An 11,081-nucleotide genomic window follows, 5' to 3' on the forward strand; every position below is an offset into this window, starting at 1 on the left:
TCTGTACCCCAGGGGTGGGGAACCTTCGGCCCTCCAGCTGCTGCAAAGCCACAATTCCCATCATACCTGGGCAGCCAAATCCATATCTTTGGTTGTCCGGGCATGTTGGGAGTTGTAGTTTTGCAACAGCTGGAAGGCAGAAGGTTCCCCATCCCTGCTCTACCCACTAATGGTATGAGATGACTGTGCGCATTCTGGTTGTCTACACAGCAAAGCTGACAAGTGCACAAGTCAGGGTCAGATTGTTCAGAATTAGGGTTGAGCGAACTTCGAGCGTGCTGAATAGAGTGAGTTGAGGGCCGTTTCTCCCATTAGACGAAAGGAGTTTATTGCTCAGGAGTGGCATCACTACACATCACTGATTTCATTGACCCCATGATCTGAAAATGATAGCGGGACACAGACATAGAATGCAAGGAAGCCAGGACTGCAAACACTTTGCTGGTATTGTTATATGTATCAGACATGACTACACTACAAGTGATCACTGCCCTGTTATATGGAGCACAAGGTGTAACGGTAGTATGGCCATGAATAAGATCACCATCAGTAGTCACAATGCATTGACTGTTGTATACATCAGGCGCTTTTATTCTTGGAAAAGCAATAAAGATTGAAGAATTAGTGTTGGAACATGGTGATTTATCATTCTCAGCCATATCGAAAGATTGTGGGATTCTGAATAGAGTTTAGTAAACTTTAAGCATGATTGAGTTTGTCTGAACCTGAGCGTGCAGCATTTTATTAGCGGTGGCTGCTGAAGTTGTATGCAGTCCTGAGGATGCCTGGAAAACATGAATACAGCCTATGGCCTTTTCCAGGACTCCCTAGGGCTGCATCCAACTTCAGCAGCCACCACTAATCAAATGCCGCCTGCTCGGGTTCAGACACATAGACAATTAGAAAAATGTATAGAATTTAAAATGCAGAAACATATACATGTATACATACTATCATTATAAACGGCCTTCATCTGCAAATATTGGATGTCTTTTTGACGGCCACAAAAAATAGTGTGAACTTTTTTTTTACTTTGATTCATAGATGAGAAATTGAGAAAATATAAAGATGGGCACATATGAGTGATAGACAGATGTCATTCTTAATCAGGTACAAACTAAAAACCCCAGGATAGTGCTGACCACCACATTTCTGTATTGTTTAGTCATTCTACCTTCGAACTAAGTATATATATATATATATATATATATATATATATATATAGCACAATAGAATTTGTATGCACCTGGAGTATAATGATTGACACCAAACCCCACGGTTCAGTATCATCTATTGCAGCTGCTAGAAATTCATGAATGTCCTAGTAACACTGCAGAGGGTAACGTATCCCCCACATCTCGGGAGTATCCTAGTGGGATCTGACGCAACTCATAAAGCTGATACTGCAGTAACCGGATACACTGTGAAGTCACTGGCTTCTCCTCTATGACTCTGCCATTCCAAAGAGAAGATTTTATCCCGAAAACATCCACAATGTCAATCACTGTCTGCAGGTTTACCATGGGCCTGACATTATATGCCATATAGTTCTCTTGTTTTTATTAGTCCATTCATGGGAATGGATGAACAGAACTGTCTCTATTTTTATCTCCATTTGGTAGGTTTGTAATGGCCCTATTTGGTAGGGTTTTATTGGCCCTATTATGTAAGAAAATTATCATCCAATATGACACTGTATAATAGGGCCGACAGGATCTTTAAAAAAGATCATCACTTGTCGGCTGCACATCTCCCCGTGTAATAGGATTGTGACAGCAAAAGGCAACACAAATGGTGCAATAGGCTCTGTAAGCAAGCACCGATCTAAGAGATTGATGCTTGTTTATAAAGCCGTTTGAGTGGTCTAATAGTAAAAGACAGGCTGAAGTGGAATATGACTGCAGGATCAGACTACATGAGGCTTGTTTGTAGTCTGTAGTCATGGAAGCATATAGGTCTGCTTAGAAACTGTAGACCTAAAACAACAGGATGTTTTTATTCAAGACTATTCGCAAAGTTATTTTCTTAGAGGTACAGGAGTAAATAGAAAGGGTTGTAGAGGTTCCCATAGCTGTTAATAGATTATATAATTTTTTTCCTATATCTACTTGACCTAAAGGATTAGTGATGAGCGAACATGTTCGTAAATGTTCGTATGTTCGTACGAACATTGCGCTAATTATTCATGTTCGCTGACCACGAACAATTTGTTCGATTATCGGAATGGATATAACGATCGTTTCTGAACATATTCGAACTTGCGAATGTACAAAACTGCATAATTTGCACTTTGTACCTGATAATCTATACGCATGTACGTAACTCTAGACCGAAACGTACGCAATCTGAACGCAACTGCGTACGCAAATGAATGCAAATGAAATGTGTATGCAACTGCGTAATTCAAGCTTTGTACCTGATAATCTGTATGCGTGTGCGTACACCGAAACGTACGCTTCTACTGTATGTTCGGGGGGTACCCCCTCCGATCATAAGAACAGGGTTCCTGAGTGACCGTATATGAATGGTGTGGTGGTGGATTATGCACACTGCCTTTCCATTAAAACTCTATAGGACTGCAAAAGATAGCCGAGTACAGCATTCAGCTATTTCTGACATATCCATGAATAGAGCGGCACATACTTGTACATTGCTCTATTCAAACAGGGTCAGTTAGAGCCCCCCATTTCTTGTAATCAGTGGGGGTCCCACTTTGTGGCTAAATGATACCTTCTATTTCTTTGCGCCTATTTTTAGGTGAATAATTGGATTTTTTACCCATTTTTGGTCTAAGTTCTATTTTTGAACTAGTATACAATGGGTGAATGTTTTTTAGATGCAATTTTTTTTTAATCTGCCTGTTTTGAGTATTCCCCCAATAATTCCCATAATCTGGGATTAGCGCCCAATTTATCATTTGCAACTTTTTAAAAAGTTGCACAAACTCGTACAGGCCTATGTCTGGTCAGTACCAGGTGAATATGCGTGCACAATTTCTGCATTTTTGCAACTTTTCTACGACTTTTTACTTAAATAAATTTGCTATGGCAGTGCTACTAGATATTGGAAGAAAATATACACCAATCCCCATTAGAATAGCCACACACATTAGACTCCTTAGTAAATGCCCCCTTATGAGAACTCAAAAGGACAAATAAACTTTCTAAGTCTTGGTCCACACGGCCATACTGGCCACTACATGCTTTTACGCTTTTGCTCTGCGTGAATGTACCTGAATGGGATCCCATTACCATCCCTAAGTGGCCATGATTATGACCCAACAGTTGCAAAAAATTAATTTTAAGTGGATTTTTTTTTTGCAAATGTTGAATTGCCAACATAGCACAAACCACCCAAAACTAGGCAGCAATTTTTGGTCTCGCAACCCTGCGGCGTCCAACTTGTAGCCCTAACCATACTGAAGTCATACGATTGAGCTGATTCAATAAAATGCTATATTTACCTACAATAAAAACTAAGGATGACATCAGACATGACAAGACGAGTGGTAAACATGGAACAATCCCAGGACCCCAATGATGTAAGGAAATAATGCCAACCCCTGGGCCGCTGTGCTGCCCGTCATGCAGAGCTTTATAGTGCTGGAGATATGTCAGCACCATATAAGTAATGAGCAATAAACAAGTCAATAACTTCAGAGGCGGACACTCATAAATATACAGTACAAAAAGCTTAAAGGGACTCGTAAAATCTGTGCATACCTTATTTCTATGGTGCCAAATACTCCACACATTTACCTCACAATTTTTTAACACTGTTCCTCTACAATCCATACACCTGTCCCATAAGAAAACAAGCAGAGGGTAGGTTTGTATGGGTTTTTATTGGCAGCTGTTGGATTTCTTGTTAGGAGTGCGGTGGTGTCAACAGTCACAACTTTCAGCAGACTTCTGAGAGATATCATGGAGACATAGAATCGTAGAGAAGTGTTTGTCCACTCTAGGTATCTGCTCAACTCCCACAACCCTAAAAACCCCAACACAACCCCAAAAAGCCAAGTATATGGAGTCTATGAGAAGGTTTAGATACACGTTACGTTCCTGGAGACCAATGCAAAATGAGCAACAGGACACCCACCCAACATGTGCCATATATAATAGTGGAGTCTTCTGGGTCTTTGGGTTCCATCAGCCATCAAGGCCCCAGTACTATTGTATCCCTTGTACTTAATATACTGTAGCTATCTTGCCCCCGTGTGTCTAGCAGATCCAGAAAAAGCATTCATTTTCATGGCTACCGAACTCCATCCTCTATGTAAGTTACCATTAACGTGAACTGTATCTACTAAGTAAGTCAGTAAATTGATGAGAGTGGATGATTTCAACCAAAACTCACATTCACTGGGTGAACTGTAACAACTTCTTTTATCTAAAGCTTATGACCATCTTTAAGATTCCCATACACCTTAAGGTGTCCATACATCTATAATAATTGTCGACCGTCCTCCCTATACTGTACACATAAAAATCTGGCACAGCCAAGCGTTCCCGTGTTCTCTATGGGGAGGGGAAGTGTAAGCCACAGACAGACAGCTCTGGTGGTGACTTATCTCTCAGAGAACAAAGGATCACTTTGATTTTCTTATATCCTCTTAAGTAAATCAGATTGATTTACTTATATCCTCTGTTGGTAGACTGTCAGGAGAACCCCATACATTCTATACCACAGGTGTCAAGCTCAGGCCCTCTAGCTGTTGCAAAACTACAATTGCCATCATGCCTGGAAAGCCAAAGCTAAAGATTTAGCTGTCCAGGCATAATGGGAATTGTAGTTTTGCAACAGCTGGGGGGTCTGAGCTTCACACCCCTGCTCTCTACTGACAGTCAAACCTGTCGTAAGCAAAAGTATAAAGTGTATAGAGTCCTTTATACTATAGTTTGTTAATCCTGCTGCTGCTGGTAGGTTCAGGCAACAGTATTAGGTATATGGGGGCCTCCTGACATCATCTGAAGGTTCTATTGTTCTGGCATGGATAAGCCGATGCTGGAGTAGTCTGGCTGCTTTCTACCCCTACCCATCAGGAACACACAACGGCCGGAACTAAATGTTCATGAGCAGGGCCGTATTTACCACTAGGCACCCGTGGTCCGGTGCCTAGGGCAGCACCTTGCAGAGGGGCAGCACCAGGGAGCAGGGGGACAGAAAAAACAAATTTTTTTGTTTGTATTTTTTTAGTTTCCCTCCTCCCGTTCAGACTTGCCAGTAAATCTGGTGTCTTTTCCAGGGGGGTGGGGGGTATGGTGGTATTGGTCAGGTCTGATATCGCCAATAGGTGCGTGTAGATAGGGCGTCTCCAGGTTTAGTGCCTAGGGCAGCAGCAGCTGTTAATACAGCCCTGTTGATGAGCATGGATGGGACGGAAGAGATAACTGTCAGCCAACAATCATTCAACAGTATTTGACGGTGTATGGTCCCCTTTGGTCTGAAATACAGGAGTATCACCACTACTACTTGATATTTTAGGGTCTGTTCACACTACATAATTTGGACTGAATTTCAAGCGGAGTCTGCGCTCAGGACATGTCAATTCTCCGCGAGCGAGGGTGAGACTTCCTATCGAATCAATGGGACAATAAATGGGCAAATTTCATAATGTTAATGGCCCCTTAAGATGGGATGGTTTCTAGTATGGGATTGATATTCTTATGGTTTTGATAGGTGATGGAAGTTTCAGCACTGAAAACTTAAGAAACACTAAAATTCCATAGTGTGAACGGATCCTTACGATGGGCTGGTTTGCGATATAACATATGATAACTTTCCTCATCTCCTCACTCTTCTACATAGCATACAATATTAGTAAAATATTACATTGACCAGAAATATAAAATATCTGCTGTCTAATACCCCGGTGGAGCCTCATATCTTCATCCTCCCCCATTCCCTTACATCCAATCCCATTTTACTCTGGCGGCCTCTCATTTCCGCCTGTCACGAGCAGCAAACCTGTAGACACTTATAAATAGCGTATAGTTTTCTGGCCTGGGGCGGTGAAGAAAATCTGGCAGCAATTAATGTCCCTGAGGTCACTGAACTATATCCTGCCGCCTCTCCTCTCAGAAGGGGTAACCAAAACTATGTAGGTGGGGGGTCTATATTATCTCCTTCATAGTGATTTTTCAACAGCTCCATAAACAATATGTTATAGTTCTACAAGGATGTCGAGTATTTCCACAGGAAGCACCAAGGGGGGAGGCGAGTATAAAAAGTGTCGCAGAAGTTTCTGGTCCTGAAGATGATGCAGGCACTTGCGCCAAATGTATAAACCACCTGGCGTGCGGTATTCTTATATCCGACAGGTTCTAGTTTTTGGTGCAATCATGCAAACTTTTTTTATTTTTATTTTAAGGACAATTTACGCCAATCTATTTGCACTGATCAAGACGCTATTAACACGTGCTTCTTCTAAGATGCACAATAATGAAAGCAAAGCGTTAAAAAAAAAAATCTGCTGAATTTTAAATCATTTTAACAGTCATTTCCAGAGCCCCCAACTTAGCAGGAGACCTTTTCCAGCAACCAAAGGGTTAAACAAAGTAGAGCGTAAGGGATGCTAAACACATCTGGAAAATAACACAAAACCACATGGGAGAAATCCTATTCTTTACATTCATCTGTGTTTAAAAAAAAAAAGCAGCATTTCAGCACCCTGGCATATAGTAGGAGGAGGGGGGGAGGAGCGGCGATGGAAAATCAATATTCTGTGGAAACCTAAAATCAGCCCGTGCTTTCAGACAGCTTAACGGGGAACGCCCTGAAGTCAGCCGGACTACAAGGACCACAATGCAATGCAAAGCAGGCAGCATGACAAGGCCTGGTGTTATGGTAAAAATGATAAATCAGCAGATGCTGGATGGTAGTGATACAGCTGAAATGAAGATGAAGTTAGCGAGAGAGGAAGCTTATTATACTATAGATCCAGGATATAAAGTTACAGCAGGATTTAGAGAAGGATAGGCTTATCATTGATGGGCAAATGCAGTAAGTTCTTGGCAAAACCATCACCCTTCATTGCAACGTTACTATAAAGTAATACATAAAACACTAAGAAAAGACATAAATAGCCATAAACACAGACAATCTATAGCGGTTTGCAAAGATCCGATACAAATACTGTAAACATTCCGTAGCATTAAGTAACAATAATAGTAAATATAAACATCAAGTATCCGTAATAGTAAATCTTGACATGAATCATGTTTATATTGTTGTTGTTCCCCAGTATGTGTCTATACACGGGTGCACATTTATTGGTATATTAGGGTGTTTTTATTGGCGGGTTTTTATGTAGATGAGTAGCAGCACATACATCTTCTGTGTGTTTCTTGTCTGTGTTTTCATTGTGAGGCCTTTGTCTCGTAGTCTGCATATGAAGGCCTTGTGTATCCGCACCATCCCTCCCTTCCTCCCTAGGCTATAAGGGTGGGTACCAATGTCTCCCAGCCCTAGCAGTGTCCTCAGCAGCATCCTCGGAGGGGCTGGTGAGGGGTCTGGGGGCACACTCACCTCCTCGCGGACTGCGGTCCCTGTGTTTGAGGCTCTGGGCGGAGAGCGGCTGGTGCTGTGACCTGCTGGATGATGCTGTGACATCAACTCAGATGATGCTGCTCATTAGGGCTGCAGTTGCCTTAGTAACCTAGGATGTGATACAGGAGGGTGGGAGGACGGATGGGACCCGGAGGATGGATATGACTGGGATGATGGGAAGTACCTTCTCCTCACAGAGGATTATTAACCCTTCCTGTCAGGGAAACAGCATTGTGCAATCCCACCTTTTATCTGCAACCTATGAGAAGGCAATACCGGGGGAAACACCTATTACTGGGGGACACACCTATATAGGAAAACAACCTATCCTACAAATAACAGGGATTTGTTGGGTTCCATGCATGCGCGTGTGGACAAGCTATAACAGTAGATTCTATTTTAGATATAAAATAGATACATAAATAATAGATGATAGATAGATAGATAAATAATATGTAATACATTGTAGATATATTGATAATTGATCATATAGATAGATAGGTAGATAGATACTATAGATAAATGAGTAAATAGATGAATAGAAGATAGATAGATAGATAGATAGATAGATAGATAGATAGATAGATAGGAGATAGATAGATAGATAGATAGATAGATAGATAGATAGATAGGAGATAGATAGATAAATATTGTAGATAGATATAGAACAATACAGTAGATAGATAGTAAACAAATAAATAAGAAGAAATAAGAAGATAGGTGGAGAAGTTATTGATTGCAGATATATTTATAATAGATCAAACAGAAAGGTACATAGATACTGCAGATCATAGGTAAATAGACAAATGAATAAACTTTAAGATACTGGAGATTATTAATAGGTATGGATAGATAGATAGATAGATAGATAGATAGATAGATAGATAGATAGATAGATAGATAGATAGATAGACAGATAATTATGGATATATACATATTAGATTGGAAGGTTAATACTGTAAATGACAGATAGATAGATAATAGATAGATAGATGCTCTAGATCATGTAATAATAAATGAATGGATGGATGGTAAGAAAGTTAGATGAATAGACAGCAAGACACTTTAGATCATAGATGGATAGATAGATAGATTGATATATAGATGATATATAGATAGATAGGAGATAGATAGATAGACAGATAGATAGATAGATAGATAGATAGATAGAATATAGATAGAGTTATAGATAGGTCTAATAATCCATAAATAAAACATATAATAGATACCATTGTTTTTATGTGAGCTGGAGTAAAGTAATATTGTTGTGTATTATATACACTGAACATTTAATATTAAATAATTGAAGCGTATTTAGAATAAAAATGCTAAAAGTAAAAAAAAAAATTATTATTATTTCCTATAAACTACCTATGTATTCAGTCATCACCAGGATATGACGTCTCTCATAGTATTGAGTCATAGAGTTGTAAAGTAATCAGAGTCTAGAATAGATCTTTAGTCATATATAAAATCTGCTCACTGAAGTCATAGAAGAAGCAACAGTTGTCATTGACTGTAAAGGGAAGGGTCAGTGTACATATTCTCTGCACTGTACTGTCTATACAGTATACATATATATATTGGGCAGATAAGTAAAACTGTGGGCACTAAAAACTAGATTATACAGTATGACTAGCGCAACATTTTCTATGTGTTTTCAATGCTTTTCAGATATGTTAGCACCTTGCTCGACAATAGGGTGTGGTTTACATTTGCATTTCAAGGTTGAGAACTTACTATCTGCAAGTGTGAACATATGGAGAGTGCTATGATTTCCCAGTCAAGCTGAGGTGGTGTAGACCCTGTAGACCATCAGACAGGGAGTGATTACTGGGGAGTCTGTAGGGGCTCTGAAGATAGCTAAATGGAAAACCTAAGTGGGAAACCTAAAACGGTAGAGTGTTGCCGAAAACCTAATGGGGGTTGAAATTTGGTGTTTTGTGGGCATTATGGGGGAAAACCTATTCCTGGTGGGCCAGGAGGTAGCTACAGTGAGGTTTGGTTGATCCACTTTGGTTGGTGGCTGCTCAGTCTTCAAGATCCAGTCCCACTACAACATGGCTTTTGTAACGGCAGGAGTAGTGGATCTGCTGAGCTGCTGCCAGCTATGGCGCAAGCCACACCAGGGAGCGGAATCCAAGGGGCCAGCTGTCCCCACCAGTGTCTGCAACAAGGTGAGCTGGACTTGTTGCAGCAGGTGACCTCCAGGTCGCCACCCCTGGCCTGGCCCGCCAGGGGAGGGAGGCAAGGCGCAGCTGAAGACACCCAGACAGACAGGAACACAGCAATACTCATGGCTGGAAACAGAACAGCAGTCATGAACTGAAAGGAATCACGGGCAAAAGATGGGACCACACACTTAAGTGCAGACAGGTAAGGCGCTTTGAGAGGCCAAAGAGGGGGCAGCGCTGGGCCCTGGCATGTGGGCACCAGTGTCTGTCTGAGAAGAGAAACCAGGGGAGCGGGTGCTACAGCGGCGCAAAGCATAAGACACCGCCACAGCCATGACAGTCCCCATCCCCCCCCCCCCCCCCCCGCCCCAATTTGGCCTCCCCCCTTTTTTGCCTGTAGAAAACTTTTCAGCAGATTACAGTCCAGGATATTACTCTCTTGGTCCTTAGAACCAAAGCCCTTACAGTCCACCAAAAGAAGTGTGTCCCCCTAACTGTTTTCATCGCCAAAATGTCTTTAACAGTGTAGATGTTATAGGAGACTGCTTGCAGAGGAGAAGAGGGGGGCTTACTGGAAAAATGGTTGAGGACCATCAATTATAGGAAAGAGACCTGGAAGGAGTTCGGGATCTGCCTGGTGGGAGGCAGATGGAACTTATAGGCAACTGGATTGATGCGTCTGAGGGCCATAAATGGTCCAAGAAACCATGGGCACAACTAGTAGCTCAGGATGCTCAGCTGTACATACTTGGTGGACAACCATTTTTCTGTTCTTGTCATCCTGAGACTTCATCCGACCAGAGCCATGCATCAGGAATTGACGTGTCTGTTCCCATATGGATGCAAAATCTTTGACCAGTTTGTCCCAGCAGGTACCTCAGAGGAGGTTGGAAGAGGAAATGGAGGACGAGGGTGTCAACCATAGACAATGATGAACAGTGACTTGCCAGTGGTACTGGAGTCTAGATGGTTATAGGAAAACTCTGCCCAGGAAAGCAGACTAGACCAGTTTTCCTGGCGAGCAAAAACGAAACAACAGAGATAGTTTCCTAGAACCTGGTTCACTCTCTCGACTTGCCCAGGGTAATGGGCCAAAGAAAAGTCCAACTTCACCTGAAGCTGGGAACAGAGAACACGCCAAAACCTCGAAATAAACTAAGCTCCCCTGTCCAAAACAATATGTTGGAGTAGGCCGTGCAAGTGGAAAATATGCTGGAGGAAAAGTCTGTATAGACAAGAAGCAGAAAGCAAGCCGGGAAGAGGCACGAAATGAGACATTGTGGAAAACGGGTCTATGACCACCTAGATCACAGTGTTACCCACAGAAGGGGGAAGGTCGGTAACAAAGTCCATGGCAAT

At 41.7% G+C, this 11,081-nt stretch overlaps 1 protein-coding gene across 1 annotated transcript in view; it reads right to left on the minus strand.

Moving 5' to 3' along the window:
- Positions 1–7,609, minus strand: part of AKAP6 (A-kinase anchoring protein 6) — a 165,429-nt gene extending 157,820 nt beyond the window's left edge. Inside the window, exon 1 of the mRNA XM_069950752.1 lies at positions 7,528–7,609. The gene's annotated coding sequence lies outside the window, so the exon portion shown is untranslated. The remainder of the gene's footprint in view (positions 1–7,527) is intronic.
- Between the last annotated feature and the right edge of the window lie 3,472 nt (positions 7,610–11,081).

Source organism: Dendropsophus ebraccatus, chromosome 13 (genome assembly GCF_027789765.1).
Source record: "Dendropsophus ebraccatus isolate aDenEbr1 chromosome 13, aDenEbr1.pat, whole genome shotgun sequence".
In the NCBI taxonomy this organism is placed as follows: domain Eukaryota; kingdom Metazoa; phylum Chordata; class Amphibia; order Anura; family Hylidae; genus Dendropsophus; species Dendropsophus ebraccatus.